The sequence below is a fragment of the Ambystoma mexicanum genome, chromosome 10 (genome assembly GCF_040938575.1).
Source record: "Ambystoma mexicanum isolate Mex_15411 chromosome 10, UKY_AmexF1_1, whole genome shotgun sequence".
NCBI classification, from domain to species: domain Eukaryota; kingdom Metazoa; phylum Chordata; class Amphibia; order Caudata; family Ambystomatidae; genus Ambystoma; species Ambystoma mexicanum.
The window spans coordinates 488,032,174-488,049,807 of record NC_090932.1 but is presented as its reverse complement, the minus strand read 5'-3'; positions in this window follow the sequence as shown (position 1 = coordinate 488,049,807).

Below are 17,634 nucleotides of genomic sequence, written 5' to 3'. Positions count from 1 at the left end.
GTTTGCATGTCTTTATAAGAACAGTTACATTGAACTCCATCATTTTATCTGTAACACTATTTTTCTGTTTGGGTGTCCCTCGCTCTCCTTGGGTGCAGTAACGGCAGTCAGGGGTTGCGGCGGTGTCCCCCACTTACCATTGTGGTAAGCAGGGGACAAGAACATTTTTTTAACAAAAAGGACCGTGCAGCGTCAGGTTCGACCCCGGTAAGTGGGTGTAACTGACACCACAGGGATAGTGAGGAGTCGGAAGGGTACACAAAAGTGTCCCGCTGTAAAGGTAAGTGGGGGAGGAGCTGATAGAGGAATGCGGGCAAAGTGATCTATCTGATAACTGCGCCGTGCCATAATTTGCATCGACATTTTCGTCGGCACATTTAGGGCGGCACAGTGATCAAATAAATTTGTGAAAAGCCATGCCTAGTAGCCCATCACTGTTTGAAAATATACTATGGGGAACGCTGAAATCTATAGTCAGTGGCAATGGATAAAAGCCATAACTAGAGCCCATTAATATTTTTGAATATGGAGTCAGCACAGCCAAAGGCCGTGGCCACTGGCTAATATTGTTTTGAAGACCATGGCTAGTGGTTGGTTAGTCTATAGAACATACAGTGGGCATAGCTAAAGGCCATACCTAGTGGATGGTTAGTGTTGTATAATACACAGTGGGCACGCCCGAAGGCCAACACTTATTGCATTTAATAATTTTAAAATATACAGTGGACATAGCCAAAAGATGTACAAACTGCTCAAGGTCAAAGGCTGTGGCTAGTAGTCCATTTATATGTTAGAATATATAGTGGGCACAGCCAAAGAATTTGGCCACTGGCCGTAGTGTGCTAAGGGCCATGGCTAGTGCCTCATCAGTGAATATAATATACACTGGACATGGTTGGCAGCTGTAGCCACTGGTGAAGGCCTAAGTCTATGGTCAGTGGCCTGTTAGTGTATTAAAATATACAGTGCACAGGGGTGAAGACTGTAGCCAGACTCCATGAATGAAGGCCATGGTTAGCACCCATCAATGTTTAACATATATTTGTCAATGCACACTGATCATGGCTAAAGGCCATAAGTAATGCATGTTACTGTTGTAGTGTAATTAGTGATGTCATCAACGATGTGATCTGTGATGTCATCATTGTGATCATAGGATGCACAAGAGGGGGCGCAAAGTTAAGTTGCCTTTAGCTGGATTTCAAGGGTTTTGTTGTGTTAAGTTCTCATCTTAATATCCCTGCAACTAAAGTATGTTCCTTGAAATTCAAAGGTTGTTTTACAATGTATTGCTCACCTTAACATCCCTGCAACTAAAGTTTTTTCCTTGAATTTTAAGGGTTTTGTTATTCCCTAATTAGAATTGTGAACATTAGCCTGCGTCATATCTAGATTGGATTTCAAATATTAGCAACCTCCACACTTAGGTAGAATTGCGAATTTTAGCAAGTGCCACACTCAGAATTGTGAACATTAGCATGTGTCACATATAGACAGGATTGTGAATGTTGGCCAGTGGCACATCTAGATGGAATAGAAAACATTAGCCATTGCCACATCTAGACTGCATTGGGAATATTACCAATGCCACATTTAGATATAATTATGAATGCTAGCTTGCTTAGCATCTAGACAGGATTTTGAAGGTGGGCCAGTGCCACATTTGGATATAATTGTGAATATTGTTGTGTGTCATATATAGACAGGATTGTGAATATTAGCCAGTGCCGGATCTAGTAGAAATACAGAGATATTTCACGCGCCACATCTAGAAAGAACATGGAAATTCAGCACACATCACTTCTAGAGAGCAAGGCCAATAACCAACCCACTAACAATTTCAGCCCTCTGCATACACCTCTTAAACTCTAACCAAACACAACCATAAACCTAAAGCACAGCAAACTGCACAAACTTCACTACACCACAACAACAAAACAAACCACACTCAGCTGCGCACAACAGCACACGCTGGCTACCGACTGGAAAGCACCCCCAAGCTCAGCGAACAGTGTTAACCAAACTGAAGCTGCCGACAGCACATCACTGCTCTCTTGCACTTATCCCACTCATTGCCACTAACACACCCCAACCCCCTTTCCTTTTCAGATCCGCCAGAACCAGAGCGCCAGGGGACCACTCCGGTGGTGATAGTGTGCAGTACAAATGTCATTTAACATTAACATATTGGTTCTCACTGCTTATTGGCATGCCAGTATGAGGGCTCTGGGTGCTACATTGAAGTGTCTTATCAACTTTATGAATAATTGGGCGAAATGTTTGAAGGTGGGCACATCATCCTTATGGGATATTTGAATTCAAACTGTCTTATTGCAAATTGTGGGGAGCTTGTGGATAAATTGGACCTAGTAATAATAATAAGCAAAGACAAGGTCAATGGTGGTTGGAAGGCTTGGGTGGTCTGGGTTTGGCCTTTTTAACCAACATCTTTGTTGATGTTGAAATTGAAATACCGACCTGGATTCATGGCAGTACTCAATCAACCATTGCTTGTATATTCACTGAAAGTTGTTTACACTTAAAATGCCCTCACTTTAGCAACACCCAAACAGGATTAAGCAATCATTCAATGCTTTAGGTCTCGTTCTCTGTAAAATTAGAGAACGAGGTGCCACCCACGCAGGCTGTGTTTGATGTGTTGGTTGATGCTTCATGTACTAGAATATCCTGGACTGTGGCTACAGCTACAAAGTGCATGGCATAATGACAAGCTTTTATATTCATTCCTTGAATGAGTGGAAATCTAACACCTTTTCGGTTTATAATGTTTGCAACTTTGTAAGTGATATCCTTAGCTCCAAAAAAGTAATTAGAAATTTGGACCCGCAAATCGAGCCCCAACACATTCCAATGCTTATGATGAGGTTCTTTCTGGTAGCTCGGAAACGTGAAATGAGAAAATGCAAATTGTATGAAATGAATGGGATAGCCACAACCAAGACTATGCATTCATACTCCTCGTTGAATCATCTTCAGGAGGATCACATGACACTTGGGACTTTAGCCCCATTTTTTGCTAATTACACATACAGACTTGCCAGGTGGATCTTCCTTAGGTTTCACTGGAACTGGATTCTAACAAAACAAGTTCTTGTAAGGTACCCGTGGACCCAGCCATATGCTGATTTTGTAATTAATTAAGAAAAGACCTGTAAAACCCTAAAGCATCTTTTAATATCATGTAAATCAATTTAGGGTTTAAGATGGAATTATCTAAAGTTATATCAGGGATTGTTTCTGGTGGGGGACACAGAGTTACTTTGTTCTCTTTGTCTTGCTGGACGTAGAAGGTGAATCCGGCGGACACAAGCAAAGAGCTATTGCTTTGGTAGTATAGATCGTCACCTAGAAAGCCATACAGGCAAGGTCATATGCTGGAGTCTGTTTCTGATTGGAATGGAATGGGGGAATTTAATATGAACTAAAGGTTATTGTAGTCGGGAGCAAACTGGGGAAGATAGGTACACAAAAGGATGTAGGCTTAAGGACGTTGGTGCAGAGTGCGGTTTGTGTGGCAGGAATGGGGGCGGGGCATGAGGCACTGTGCATTGAAAGGGATTGTGTGGGGGGCAGATGAGGGGGGTGGAGGAAAATAGAGTGACCTTAGAAGGGAGTTGTGTATAAATGGCTGTTCCCCTCACAGTCACAATATATCAGGCGAGCTACAGACTTACATCCATAAAATATTGAAAGAAGTGGACATAATGCTCGCTGTTTCGCAACATTCCCCGCTAACCCCAGCGAAGGCCCTTTGAATGTAGAATTGTATTTTTAGGGTGTAGTAGCTAACACACATGAAGAGCCAGGTGTCCTTTTCAATGTGAGAGAATTAACTCAGAGGTAAGGGGGTAAAAATCATGCATGGCTGCCTAGCTATATCAAAGATAATACTGATTGAAGCACAACACTTTTGCACAGATACTGAATAGTAGAGAGTGTTACCTTGTACGTAGCTCCCTGAGAGCTGCGCGCAATGGTTTGCAAAGTAAAGACCAGTGTATTTCCCTCATAGACAAGACATATGAGTTAGGTAAAAGATCAGACTGAGTCAGCAAAGGAGTAAAATACTGAAATATGTGCGCTATGTGGAATGGGGAAAGACCCGCAGCTCCCTAGCGTGGCTGCAGATGGAGCACAGGAGCAGCTTCCTCTGTTTCGTTAATCAAAAGGAGACTATCAGAGAGCCCGCAGCAACTCTCTGAAGGAGACATACATGGACCTTGCATGGAGGCATGAAGTGGGCACTGTACAGCGTCAAGCCACAAGGCATGAGGCACTGACTCATGTACCACATGCACCACAAAGACTTGAGACTTATGAGGTGTGGAGCGAATAACATCGGGCTGATGTGGAGGAGACAAGGGTCTCTTAGAAATACGATAGCTCTGATTTAGAAGGCAAAGTGAACAAAATCCGGGAGGGGACGGGGCGGCCAAAGGGGCAGCAATAGTCCAAGGAGGCAAAGGTGCTGCACGTGTGCCCTGTGAATCTGTAGGCAGACTCGAATCAGAGGAGTGGGGTGCTGGCACGAAGCAGGGCCCAGTTCTGAGATGTGAGAGGCCCTGTGTGGCACCTAATTTGCATATTTGAAATTACAAAAAAAGTCAGAGGACTAGATATGATGTTTTGCTGCTCAAGCGGATAATGGGACGTTACTTATAAAACGTCTCCAAAATAACCTCTCTGATGTGTATTTTCTGAACAGCCGCTATTATTATTCTTATTCGCAGCAAACAACTGGGAACAACCCTAGAACTCAATTGACACTAGGGTATATACATATCTAACCAGAAGCAATTGTATCAAATGGGATAGATCACAGAAATGTCTTTATACAGAATAAATGCACTTGTTTACGGCTAGTATAGCTCAGTGGCAACGGGGCTTGGAAGCAAGACGACGGAGAGCAACCCACTTTCGAATCCTGCTTCGATATTAAGCGCGTTCTAAAAACTCCATCATAATGTGCTATTGGTCCATACATATGAACTAGAGGGATGGCTTGGGCATTAACCTACATTTTACCAATAACCCGTCTGCCTCGGGATCTGCACCCAAATGGAGAAGTTAAGCATTTAGTGTTTTTTTGTGTTAGAACGTCCAACTTTATCTATGAAAGAGGTCAAAGTGTACAGGGCAACCCGCCTCCATTGTAGTTTTCGAGACTTCTTGAGATTCAGCTGGGTCTCTTCCAGCAGCATGTCATGACATTCACCTCCATGTAAAACCTTGGGGTGCTTAATGCAACTAGCTAACCTGTGATCAATCCACAGCATGATTGCTGAGGAAGAGGGAAAAAGACGTAAGCCTGATCTGTTATTTCTCAAGATTAGTCAGTTACTTCACATGGAACAGATGGTTACATTTAAATACGGGATTAAAAAGAGATAGAGTTGCCATGCACAATGGTGTTATCCTGGAGGTTGAAGAGAAGAGGGAACGCTCTAATATGAATACGTCAAGGAAAGAATTAAAAAGGCAGAGGAAGATTGGGTACCCAAGTGGTACTGAATAATCTGAACATGCAGATATTGTGTCACAGTTCTTTTTAGTTGAACCTACACAGACAAACTGCAGGGTGTTTTGAATGATTTTTGAAAGGCTATGTTAGAAATAATGGGACAGAAAATCATATCTGAAGAGCGATGTTCTGCTTGTTGGTAAACACCAGCAGAGTTGTTTCTCTGTGTTTTATATCTGCAGCCTGTAAGATGACTAAGGTGAAAAGGACACCCTTCAATTAGCCCAAAATGTAACGTTTTGTAATGGATAACAAGTTAATTATGAGTTGATGAATGGTGCAGTAGGTACAAAGTGGATGTTTTAAATTCTTTGACAGGTGGTGTAGGAGCACATGATACAATAGTGTATCATTGATAGGCAAGCTTAGTGCACGTAGAACACATAACACATGTCATGCCATGGTAGGAAATGTCTACATTGGCTACACCAAAATGCCAATCTAGCCCCTTCATATCCTGAGTCTTGCTTTATCACAGATGCCCAAACATGACAAGTGTTATTGAGTAGCTATACTGGTATTTTGGTGTAGCCACTCTAGCCATTTCTTACTGTGGCATGTCATTTTATAATGATAATGATGTATTATTTATATAGCGCCTTAATCCATAGTGCTTTACAGAGCACATATTTACATACAATATAACCCAACCGAAATTGGTACTCATTTATCGACCTGGGAAGGATGAAAGGCTGAGTTGGCCTTGCCGGGATTCAAACCTGTGACCTGCAGATCATGCTCAGATCGCAGCAGCGAGTGCTCAACCCACTGAGCTATCTCACCGGCTTTTTATACTTTTATACTGGGCAGCTGTGATAAAAACAAGCATGATAAGTGTTATTACATGGCTAGACTGGCTTTTTGGTGCAGCCAGTCTAGCTATTTCTCACTATGGCAAGGATTTCTTTTTACGGGGCATCAGTGATAAAGCAGACATGATATGTTTTAGTACATGGCTAGACTGGCATTTTGGTGCAGCCAGTTTTGCCATTTCTTTCAATGGCATGGCCTTTATACTGGGCCTCTATGGTAAAGGAAATTTGAGAAGTGTTAATACTTGTTGACATGTTTCTTATTGTGGCATGTCATTTTTGATAGCAAAGCCAACATGGGTATTCACTTATGTGCAGGTACTAGTATATATGGGCTGAGCCAGCTTTGATATGTTTCCCTATAGAATAATTACTCCCATAATGCACAAAGCAAGCATGAGTATGATCTTCTATGGGAATACTGGCATGTATAGATGCAGTCAGCATGAATATGGAGGGGCACAGGCAGTGTGAACATGTTTTTTTAGCCTGCCATACATTGTGGGGAAAGGTATCATGAAAAGGTTTTGGGAATTGCTCATGCACACTGTTGGTGACTTGCATCTAGTACCTTTTGTCATTCTTTACACTACAAAACCAATTGCAAACTGACTAGCTTTTTAATCAGTTGTTCACAGAAAGTGTGCTGCATAATGCACCATTTTAACTCATTATTAAAAAAATGTTCTTGGGGGAAAATCCTCCCAAATCCCCAAATACCCGGGGTTGGTTTGGACTCGCTGGCTATGCTCTGGCGCTCATGCATATTTGTGCCAAATATTTAAGCCCTTCTAATTAAAAAGTTCAGCAGCCACCACTGCTGGGAGCATAGAGCCAGGAGTGGACTGGCCCATCGGGAACTCTCGAGATGTCCCAGTAGGCCTCGGCACCCTGAGACTCTTTTGTGCGATATCCTATTTTATTTTCCAATGTTCTCATAGGAAATGTTTTGGCCTTGCTAAAAATGTGTAATCAGGGAAAACGCTGAAAATTATTTCCAGGGCCTTTTTTGGTTCTAAGCCCAACGCTGCTGCGTCTTGCCGTCACCTTTTGCACTCTGCTTTGCAAATGTAAACGCTGCCTGCCATGTACACAAGGTAGGCAGTGTATAGAATGGACTCCTGTGGGGTCTGCCTGCTGCTGGCGAAAAAGCAGGAGTACCCCATAGGGATCCCCAGCACGAAGAGAGGAAAGCAGGTTACGTTCTGCTCTTCGTCTCTGTCATGCAAATGAACGAAAATGGGACTTGGCGGGAATCAATAAAGTAAATTCCCGTCACGACTCTTTTACGCAGCACGAACATGATCCCCACTGATCTTTTGTGAACTAGAAGTTCTTCACAGATCTTTCCACTTGGATTGCAACACACACTTTCAATGGCCTCAGGTCCCTAGTGCAAATTCTGCGCATTTAAATATCAGAATCACGCGGTACTCCTAAGCACCCCTCTGCTCATCACCCCTAAAGGCCTGTCCCAGCACACAGATGGCATGCGTGTGACTTTGTTCTGCAGATATAAACTGCGTCGCCTTTCATCTTCTCGTGTGGAGAGAGGGGAGGGAGGCGGCTCAGAACGGAGTGCGCAACGTCCCGAGACTCGGCATTTACAAACGGACGAGGCGGTTAAAGATTGCGCCACCCCGCCTCGGGCGAAAGCTGGCAGGCATCCCAACCTCAGCTCCCTGCTGTCTCTAACCGCCAGGCTGCTAGCCCAACCGTCAGAACATCATCCATTGACCTGCCACAGAAATAGCATGAACGCAGGAATCATTTTCCGCCGTGATATGCTTTTCATTTCCAGGAGACATGGATTAATAATGGCTTAAAGGTCAGAGGAGTGTAAGGCTCGTGGTTTTCTAACTTGTTCCAGGCAAATACTTGTCCGCTTCATGATAAACAACCCCTGCTCAGGGGAGCGGCGGCTTAGCCTGTGTGTGATGAAGACGTATGCAGAGACGGGCGGCGGAGCAGCTATGGTGGAGGTGCATTGGCAGAGCTGTGCGCGCGCTTCCAAAAGCTCAGGATTAAAGGCACATGGAAAGCGCTGCCTCGGGGTGGGGTGGGCTGTTCCCAGTCATAGCCAGAATACAATGGGACGTGGTGAGCCAGGAATACGTTTTGTTCGAATTGTGCTGTCCAGGGTGTCATTGCTACAGAAGACATGCTGTTGTATGACAGTGTTGAGGTGCTTTCGTAGTGTGGGCTCACTTTGCTCTTATTACCAGATCCCTACCTAAATAATAAATCACAGACCAATTATGTTTATGGAAAAGTTGTAGGTCGTAGGCGTTTTATTTTCTTACAGAAAAAACATAACAACAAAAATCAATAGACTGCCATATGCTTTTGGGCATCTTCTGTCCAGTTTCGAAGTTGCTCAAGGCTCCTCCCGAGTCCTTGTTACCCCTGGGCCTTCGTTCCTGGGCACATGCCGCCTACGACTTGCTTTGGACCGTGTACCGAAAGAGTACTCGGCGTTCTGGCCCCTGCCTGCTTCCTTCTTCTTCCGTTATCCTTGTAGGGTGGGTTGAGTGGCAAATGTTTTTCCTTCCCTCTTGTCCAGGCACTAAGAGCCTACCCGAGAGAGGTGAGCTCTTTACCTGGTTTGTGCCGCCTCTCCTTTCCTGGCTTACTTATACACCCCAGGCCCTTTGTTCCTCTTGGGGGCCGGGTTTCCCCCCTGGCCCCTTGCTGGTATATTTCGCACCTTCCCCAGGTGCTGTTTCCTGCCCTTTCCTGGGCTTTTGTTTCTTGTGGTGCCTTTCGGACGCCCCTCCCTACTGCTTCGCGTCGTTTCCCCCCACCCCGCACCTAAACTCCCAGGCCCTCCATCTTCCCGCATTTCATGAGGCCTGAGGCCTGGGGCATAGGCTGAGTAGTGTGGGCTCGCTCTGCTCTTCTTACCAGATCCCTACCTAAATAATAAATCACAGACCAATTATGTTTATGGAAAAGTTGTAGGCCGTAGGCATTTTATTTTCTTACAGAAAATACATAACAACAAAAATCAATACACTGCCATATGCTTTTGGGCACCTTGTGTCCAGTTTCGAAGTTGCCCAAGGCTCCTCCCGAGTCCTTGTTACCCCTGGGCCTTCATTCCTGGGCACATGCCGCCACACCTGAGCGGGTGCTATTCGCGCCCTTACAGGTCCCCCCCAAAAGCACTCTACCTACAACCCTGTTCCTGGAGTGCCCTAAAAATGTTGTCGAAAAAAAAAAACCATCCCCTTGCTTGATATGATAGGTGCACCCCATCCTGGTGAAACATTTCCAGATTGTTCTGGTGTAGGCCATGTTTTATGAAGTGTAGCCCTGTGCTCTTACAGTACTTTTCCACTGATTTATTTAATTTCTTTCTGGCTATCTCGATTGCATGCCTCCTGTGTGCCCCGTACCAGACCCTTCTTGGTATTATTTCCGACATGAAAATCTCGGTTTTCCACCAACTGTGGGCTATGCTATGTAGCGACTCGCAAATGTTCCTCTGTAACTTACCCCTATTTGTGCTCACCAAGTCGTTCCCCCCGAGGTGTATAACCAGGTACTCAGGTCCGACAGCCTGTCGTGAATGTTCTCCCAATGCATCCCCGGGAGGCCCCACCAGGATGTAATAGTGTTTTTGAAATGCAGACCTTGCTTCACTTCCTCCAGCCACCTGCCTGCCCGGGTCACGAAGGAGTGCCCAACTATCCATGCCGATTTGTAGGGTCCAGCCTCTATGGAAACAGGGGAGATAAGCGTTTATATCAGTTCCTCCCTTATGTATTGTTTAAAACATTGCGACTTCCACCCCCCAATCCTTTTTACTCCCTTTGCTCCAGGCCCCCCGCCCATGCAGAGGTTGCCGCCCCTATCCTGAATGAGTGTGTTCCAAATTCGGCTGGATCCCACCTGCTTTGGCCACCGCCTGTTTCAATACCACCTGAAACTGGTACCTGCTGAGTGGGCTACCGTCCCTATGTATTAATAGCTTCCCGTCAACCACTAGTCAGAGATCTAGGAATTCTTGGGTGATGCATCTGGGACAGTGGTCCTTCTCTTTGATGCAATTGAGGTCCATTGCTCTCCCCTTCCCCGTTTGGTCTGTTTTAGATTTCCTTAACATTATAGACATCCCCTTGCTTCCCATACTAATATCCCTCTTTGCCAGTCCATTTCCTGCCACCGTATTACTGGCCACCAGCTCCCCTACCCTGAAAGCCCCATAATATGCCAGAGCGAACGCTGCCCTGAACAGCGCAGTTTCGTATATGCTGCTGCATGTATCTCACAACACTTTCAATAAAATTATTAGCTTCCCAAAGTTCACTGGCCTTCTGCTATCTGGTTTCTTCCCCTCTAGCCCATCCTCTCATAGCATATTTTATTCTAGTGCTGTCGGTCGGATCCGGTATGCCCGCCACCTTTGTGGTGTATGCCACCGCCGCTAGGTGTGCAGCCGCCCAGCTTTTCTTTCTCCCTTTGGCAAATGCCCCTTCCAGAAATTCATTTTTTGGTTGAAATTTTCCACACCTCTTGCACACCTGTTTCCACCAACACATCTTTTACATGCTTTTCGTACTGCTTACCCGTTTTGTACGTTAGGGAATTCCTGGTCAGTTTGTCAATGACCCGTTCCGTTCTCCGTGTTTCTCCCACTTCTTTAGAGTCGACCTTGTAGCCAACCATTCTTTCCTTTCCAGTGCTTTCAATGGGACCCATGCCTTCTGCGGTGTGGGTGTTCTTTCCCTGTCGGCGTCCAGTCTCAGCTCCCTGAATCTCTCCCATTGAAAACGAGAGATTGCATCAGCCACCACGTTTGCTTCTCCAGCGATGTGCCTCGCCCTTATGCATGTATTCATTTTTAGGCTTTCCAGGGTGATTGCCTGCATTAATTCTAACACTATTGGGCATGACGCACTCCCTTTATTTAACACGTGCACCAGCACCATGTTATCCAACCATACTGCCATCTCCTTGTTTCCTAGCTCTTCCCCCCATGCGCACAACGCGACCCAGATTGGGGAGAGTTCCAGCAGCGTCATGTTTTTTGTCCATTCTGCCACCTACCATGTTTTTGGCCAATGCCTGCACACCACTGTTTCCCCAGTATTGCGCCAAAACCAAGGCCACCTGCTGCATCGGTGAACAACACCCTTTTCCCTTCCTCGTTTATGGGTGAGTGCCATATCACTGACCCATTGAAATACCTCAGGAATTCTGCCCACAATTCCAGATCTCTCTTGATCCCGCCCCCTATCCTGATCTGTGGTGCCCCATTGTAGCCCCTCTTTTTTTCAGCTCAATGCTTCTCTGGAACACCTTCCCCTGTGGTATGACTCGCCCTGCGAAGTTCAGCTTTCCTGCCAGCGCTTGCAATTCTCTCACTGTCACTTTGTTTCTTTCCTGTAGTTCCTTTATTGTCTTCAGTAGATCCCTTACCTTCTCATCCGGGATCCGGCACACCCCCAGGCTTGAATCAATTTCTATCCCTAGGAATTGGATAATCTGTGTTGGGCCCATTGTTTTCTAGCCCGCCAGCGGAAAACCTCACTCACTTGTTATCTCCACAAATTTGTCCAGGGTTGCCTTGAATCGCTTTGAACCTTTGGGCCCTACAAATAAAAAGTCATCCAGGTAATGTACCATCCAGGCCTCCCTCATCTCTTCTGTGACTGCCCACTGTAAAAATGAACTTACCCTCTCAAAATATGCGCATGAGATGCCGCACCCCATAGGGAGACATTTGTCGATGAAGTATTCCCCCTCCCAATGCATACAAAACCAGCTCTGAGATTCGCTGTTGACTGGCAACAGCCGGAATGCTGATTTAATGTCTGCTTTTGCCATCCATGCCCCTTTTCCTGCCTTTCTGACTAGTTCTACTGCCTCCTCGAAATCTGAGTATGATACTGTTGCATAGCTCTGTGCAATGCTGTCATTCACCGAGGCCCCCGGGGGGTATGATAGGTGGTGGATTAGCCTGTATTCCCCTTCTTCCTTTTTTGGCACCAACCCCAGTGGAGAGCATATAAATTCTTCAAATGGTAAGGCTGTAAAAGGTCCCTCAACCCTACCCATTTCTACCTCTTTCCGGATTTTTTTGGTCACTATCTCCCTGTTCTCTGTAGCAGACTTCAGGTTTTTGGGAATGTCCTGCGCTCCTCGTCCGGTAAACGGGATGTTAAAACCCTCTCTAAAACCTTGCCTGATCACATTTGCTGCTTTTTGGTCTGGGTATTTCTGGAGCCACCCCTCCATCCTCTCAATTTTTACTGGTGTGGCTCCCTTCTCGTCCCAGCTCCTAGTTTTGCTTCTCATCGTTCCTGCCGCTTGGAGCTGCGGCCCTTGTGCATTTGGAGCTGCTGTGGTCACATTTACATCTCTCGCACTTGTGGCTGAACTTGCACTTCCATCCCCAGCTACATGGTACTCCCTTCTCAAAATTCCGACATTGCCCAGGTTCTGCCCGCGTTGCCCCGTGCTCCCACTGCCCCCCCCTGCGTGGTTGGGGGCAGGCTGCTCTGCCACCCTCTCTGTGACCCATAGTTCCTGCTCCGAAAATGTTGGTCTCGATTTCTGTCATAGCTGTGTTCGTATCTCCTGTTATTGTATCTATAATCAGCTTTGTACTCATTCTGCCAATACTGCCTCCTCTACTGCCCTCCTACGCTTCGCTCCTTGGAATCCCATTTCTCCTTCAGTACATTACATATGTAGAGATTAAAATTCTCCTCATCCCATCCCATATCTGGAAAGCAGTTCATCTCCTTTCTGAACTCGTGATCATACTCCTGCCATTCATCTCCCCCGAATGCTGCGTGTACTTTCAGCACCCTCTGCTGATACTCAACTAATGCTACCCCGTCTTCTTGGAATTTCTGTAATATAATTGTAGACATTACATTAAAGGCCGCCATCCAGTTGTCAAAATTCCTTACTACTGGCCCCCTTTTTAGTAGGCTTTTCTCATCCTCCTTAATGTCCTCCAGTGCCACATTCATCCCCCTCTTATGACAATCTAGCAATGTGTAAATATCAATTAATTCCTTTCTCCATATTTTTTCCTTTACTTTGTCATTTATGTACCAAGCCATTGCCTTCATTGACCTGCCCTGTACATCTTTACCCATGGTTGGTCTGCCATATTTCGTCATGATTGGTCCCCCTACCTCCGTCGCTGCTACTGGTGGTACCGCCCCCAGCGGCGGGTCCCCAGCCACTGGTGCCGCTGGTGTCCCTGTTGGCACCACCGGTTGTGGGTTGGGCCCTTGCGGTGCCTCTCCTGTGTTTGGCTCTAATGGCGCCCCTTGTGGCGCCGGGACCGGGGTTTCGCTGGGTTCTGCCCCTACCCCCCTGCCCTTCTCTGTTTCTCCATGCTCACCATCCCTCTCCATTTTACCCAAGCCCTTAAGTGATCCCTTTCTTCGTCATCACTGCTTTCCCTCTCAGTCGAAGAATTCCCCTGCTGCTCCCCCCTGGATCCCTTATTACTTCTGCTCTTCTTGCCCTTGATTCTGGGCGACTTACCCTAAACCGTGACGCAATTTTTTAACATTTTTACGATTTTATTCCCCACATCATTATTCACAGTACCTTTGGTTTTCTCTTTTCTTTTCCTCTTCTTGGTAGGTGCCTCTGTCTGTTCCTCCGATTTCCTTGGCTCCTCTCTCCCCCTCTTCTGTCCTTGCGGCACCTTGTCTTCTCCTTCGCTGCTGCTAGGCTCTATGAACAGCAAGGGTGACATTGCCTTTGCCCTTTCTTCCTTTTGCATTATCTCCAGCACCCATTGTGTCCCATATTCTTTCTCCGCCTTCTTTGCCCATTCTGCGAATTCTTGTGCCCTTTTTGCTCTTCCTTCCGCCATCCTCCTCGTATGAATTCCTTCTTTCTGCAGGGTTGACCTTGGCTGCTCCTCCAACCGCTTTCACGTTCTCCACCGGCGAGCTGTCACCCCAGCCTTCCAGCTCCTGCCCGCCGCGTGCCCTCTGCTTCTCCTGATCTTCTTTTATCTATCTTTTTTCCGCCTGTCTCGCCTGCCCCCGATGAAGGAGCTCTGTTCACTTGTGGCCTCGCGGTCCGGCGTACTGCCCCATCCTCTGGCTGGTACTTTGCAACAGAACAGTGATGGCAGCGCATGTCACGATTTAGATGCATTGGCAGGGTTGGGCGTCTTTAGTTTCCACGCCACAGTTCAGAATACAATGAAATGACGAGTGTTTTTTGTATTCTAGTTTCACATATTTATTTGGTATGCATTGGGAACTGAAATAGGGAACGATAAATGACGTAGGTACGTCTATCTATACCCAAACGTACATGTGAATAACATAAAATCTAATGCTACATGTGGGGATCTTTGGTCGCACTGGTGTTCACGTTGTTGGCTCGCAACCTGGATTCCCGTCCTGCTCCTCAGTGCTCAGAAGTGGCCTTGTTGTAGCATAAAGCACTTTACAAGCAGACAAGTGTGTCATAGTATTATGTTAACCGTCAAAGCAGGAGTGTTGCTAGGTCTGGAAAACATCAGGGGCTACGCTAATGTCAGAACTTTCTGCACCCAGGGCTAGACAGCCTTTTGCTTGTATCCCCTGAGCTTCTATCCGAGGCTACAATCAAGAGACCCGGGGCTATAGCTCCCTAAACCCCGCCGTATCAACACCTCTGCGTCTGGGTATTTAAGTGCGTTATAAATATGCAACTAAGACAAAAACAATTAACGCAACTTAAAACAAAAAAAAAATCCTGTAACAGCGCCTCGATGCCCGCAGGCTGTGTGAGCACTTTAAAAATGCAATAAATAAATAAAGCATAGTAACAGAACTCTGGTGAAGGGTGCTAGACGCTCACTACATAAAGAAGGACAGACATCTGTCCCTTCTCTCCCTATCAACCAACCCAGCCATTCACAGAGTCTTATCAAGAGGACCTGCAAACAGAGGATCAGGCTACATTTTCTAATAATAGCCATGGATGGGTATATTCTGATAGCCCAAACTCATTTAAGTTTCCGCCCCTTCTGACTGTGATCTAAAAATCTAGCGAAACATCACATGGAGCAAACTCTTAATAATAGCCCTTTTCGAGTCAAGGATTTCAAATGAATGTATTACTTTCAACACTCCATTCCCTTACCATCTGTTACCAACAGCACCCACCTTTATGCATAGTCTATTCTTGACTCTGCCACTCTTGGCTCAGGCTTGGCAGTTAGAGATTTAACATTCTGAAGTTTGACCTGGGTTACACCATAGAGAGATGTCGGAGCAAATAAGCCACCAAACGTCTAGGATTACACAAGCACACACTTGAAATCCTCACACATGCAACATTATATTGAGTAATTGCCTACAAGTCTCCAAACCTGACTTGTAAACACAGCCCCATTAACACAACACTTTAGGACTTATCTGTCTCCTCCCTTTTTCAGAACTATGGCCCACCTAACAGGACTGACATGCACTCATGTTATCACACATCCTTCTCCCCCTGCTGTTTCCTCCCTTTCTATGTTTTTTGCATCTTTTCCCCCTTTCTCATCTTCTTATCCTCCCCTCGATCATTTCTTTTCTCGCAGAAAACTAAGGTATGGATACCCCTGGCATGGGCAACGTACAAGACTCCATGGACAAGCCTAGGGACTCTAAAGCTACTATGGTGGTGATTTGATGCAGTCTAAAAGCGGATTAACATACCATACCATGCGATAGGGCTGCAATTGTTATCTAGCTGTGATTTTAGCTTCCTTCTATTGCCTCCATCCTCAGCTCACTCTCACCCTACTCCCTCACTACCGATTTCATTCTTGGTGCCCTGAAATAGACTGCTTTTTAACTGTGGTGCATTATAAAATACCCACAACATGAACGAATAGACACATTGAGAAAGAGGATGCTGAGGGAGACAGGAAACAAAAATTAGGGCTTATTCTGTGAAGGGCTCACAATGACTGCGGTTCCTCAGCGACCACTCCACAATCTTCTCAGCTCTTAGAAGTCATGTGGATGTGAGCTATACCATACCAACAATAAGTGGATAGGGACAGATCACACGGGAACCAATCACGATCACCCCAGACCAGCTGGACGGAAAGGGGCTCATTGCAACTTGCAAATAAAGTTGGTGTTAAGACAGGAGGTGGGCTACATCCGGAGTCAATACTTTCTAGCTTCAAATGTGACAGAGACACCAGGGTGGAATTTTTTAGAGCTCTATCAGGGACCCATTTTTATTTTAATGAAAACACATCATTCCTCAATAAACATTTCCCACTATAGAAAAAACTTCTTCTCTGCTCCCCTGAGATTATTTCCCTCTGAGTAATCTGCCTCATCAGCCAACCCTCGCTTAGTGGGGTCCAAGGTAGACCCTTTGGGTGGAACTGATGGATCAGACCCTTAACTCCAACCTGGCACCATCCGCTGTGGTGGAGGGACAAGAGATGGCTCCTGTGCATGGTTCCACCCTCCTAGGCGGCCTTTGGCAGGCTGCCACTTCTTATTTCCCACGCACACCAGGGTACAGAACATCTGGTCCTTATACGCCCCCTCCCTTATCTAAACTCCTACGCAACGCTTCTTTGGCTTGGTGGGCCACAACACTCACTGCAGCATCTACAGTGTGTTATTTATTCTTTGCACTGCACTCACTGCCATGTCCCACTGCACACTCGTTCTTCCTTAGCAGTTCCATGGCCTGTGGAGGCCGTCTGCATCACCTGCGAGACCGCAGCTCTTTGTTTCTTCTGGCAGTGTCCACATTGTGATGGTAATGTTGCCGTCATTCACGACCACACCATCATCTAAGCACATCCCACCCCGTTCTTTTTCCAGAATTTGCTTGATGCAGGTGGTGGGCCACACGATCCTCTGGGCTCTGGCCGGCATGCTGGAGCACCCTTCTTCACCCTACCCCAAAGCTGCAGCTGCCCAGGGATCCCTTTCATTGCCCTGCCTGATGAGAGTGGAGTAGGTATCCTCTCCACCACTTCTCCACCGTCCAGTCCAAAACGGAATAGGAGGGCTTAAACTGGCTGCGCTGCAATTCACTTTACCTCACCTCCAAAGCCGCACCTGTCAAATGTGGCCCTCGTGGAATTGTCTTCTGGTCCTGCTCGGTCTGGCACTAGGGCATGCCCTCCCAGGGCACGGGCACGCGGCCTGGTCCGAGCCACTGCATGCACTCAGCTCGACCACAACATCCCAGCTTGATCTGTGTTGTTCAATCTATGTCGTCAGTCCCATGAGCGAGCTGACTTCTTGCATGACTCCATGAGTGTCCAAGCAGATCCCTGCACAC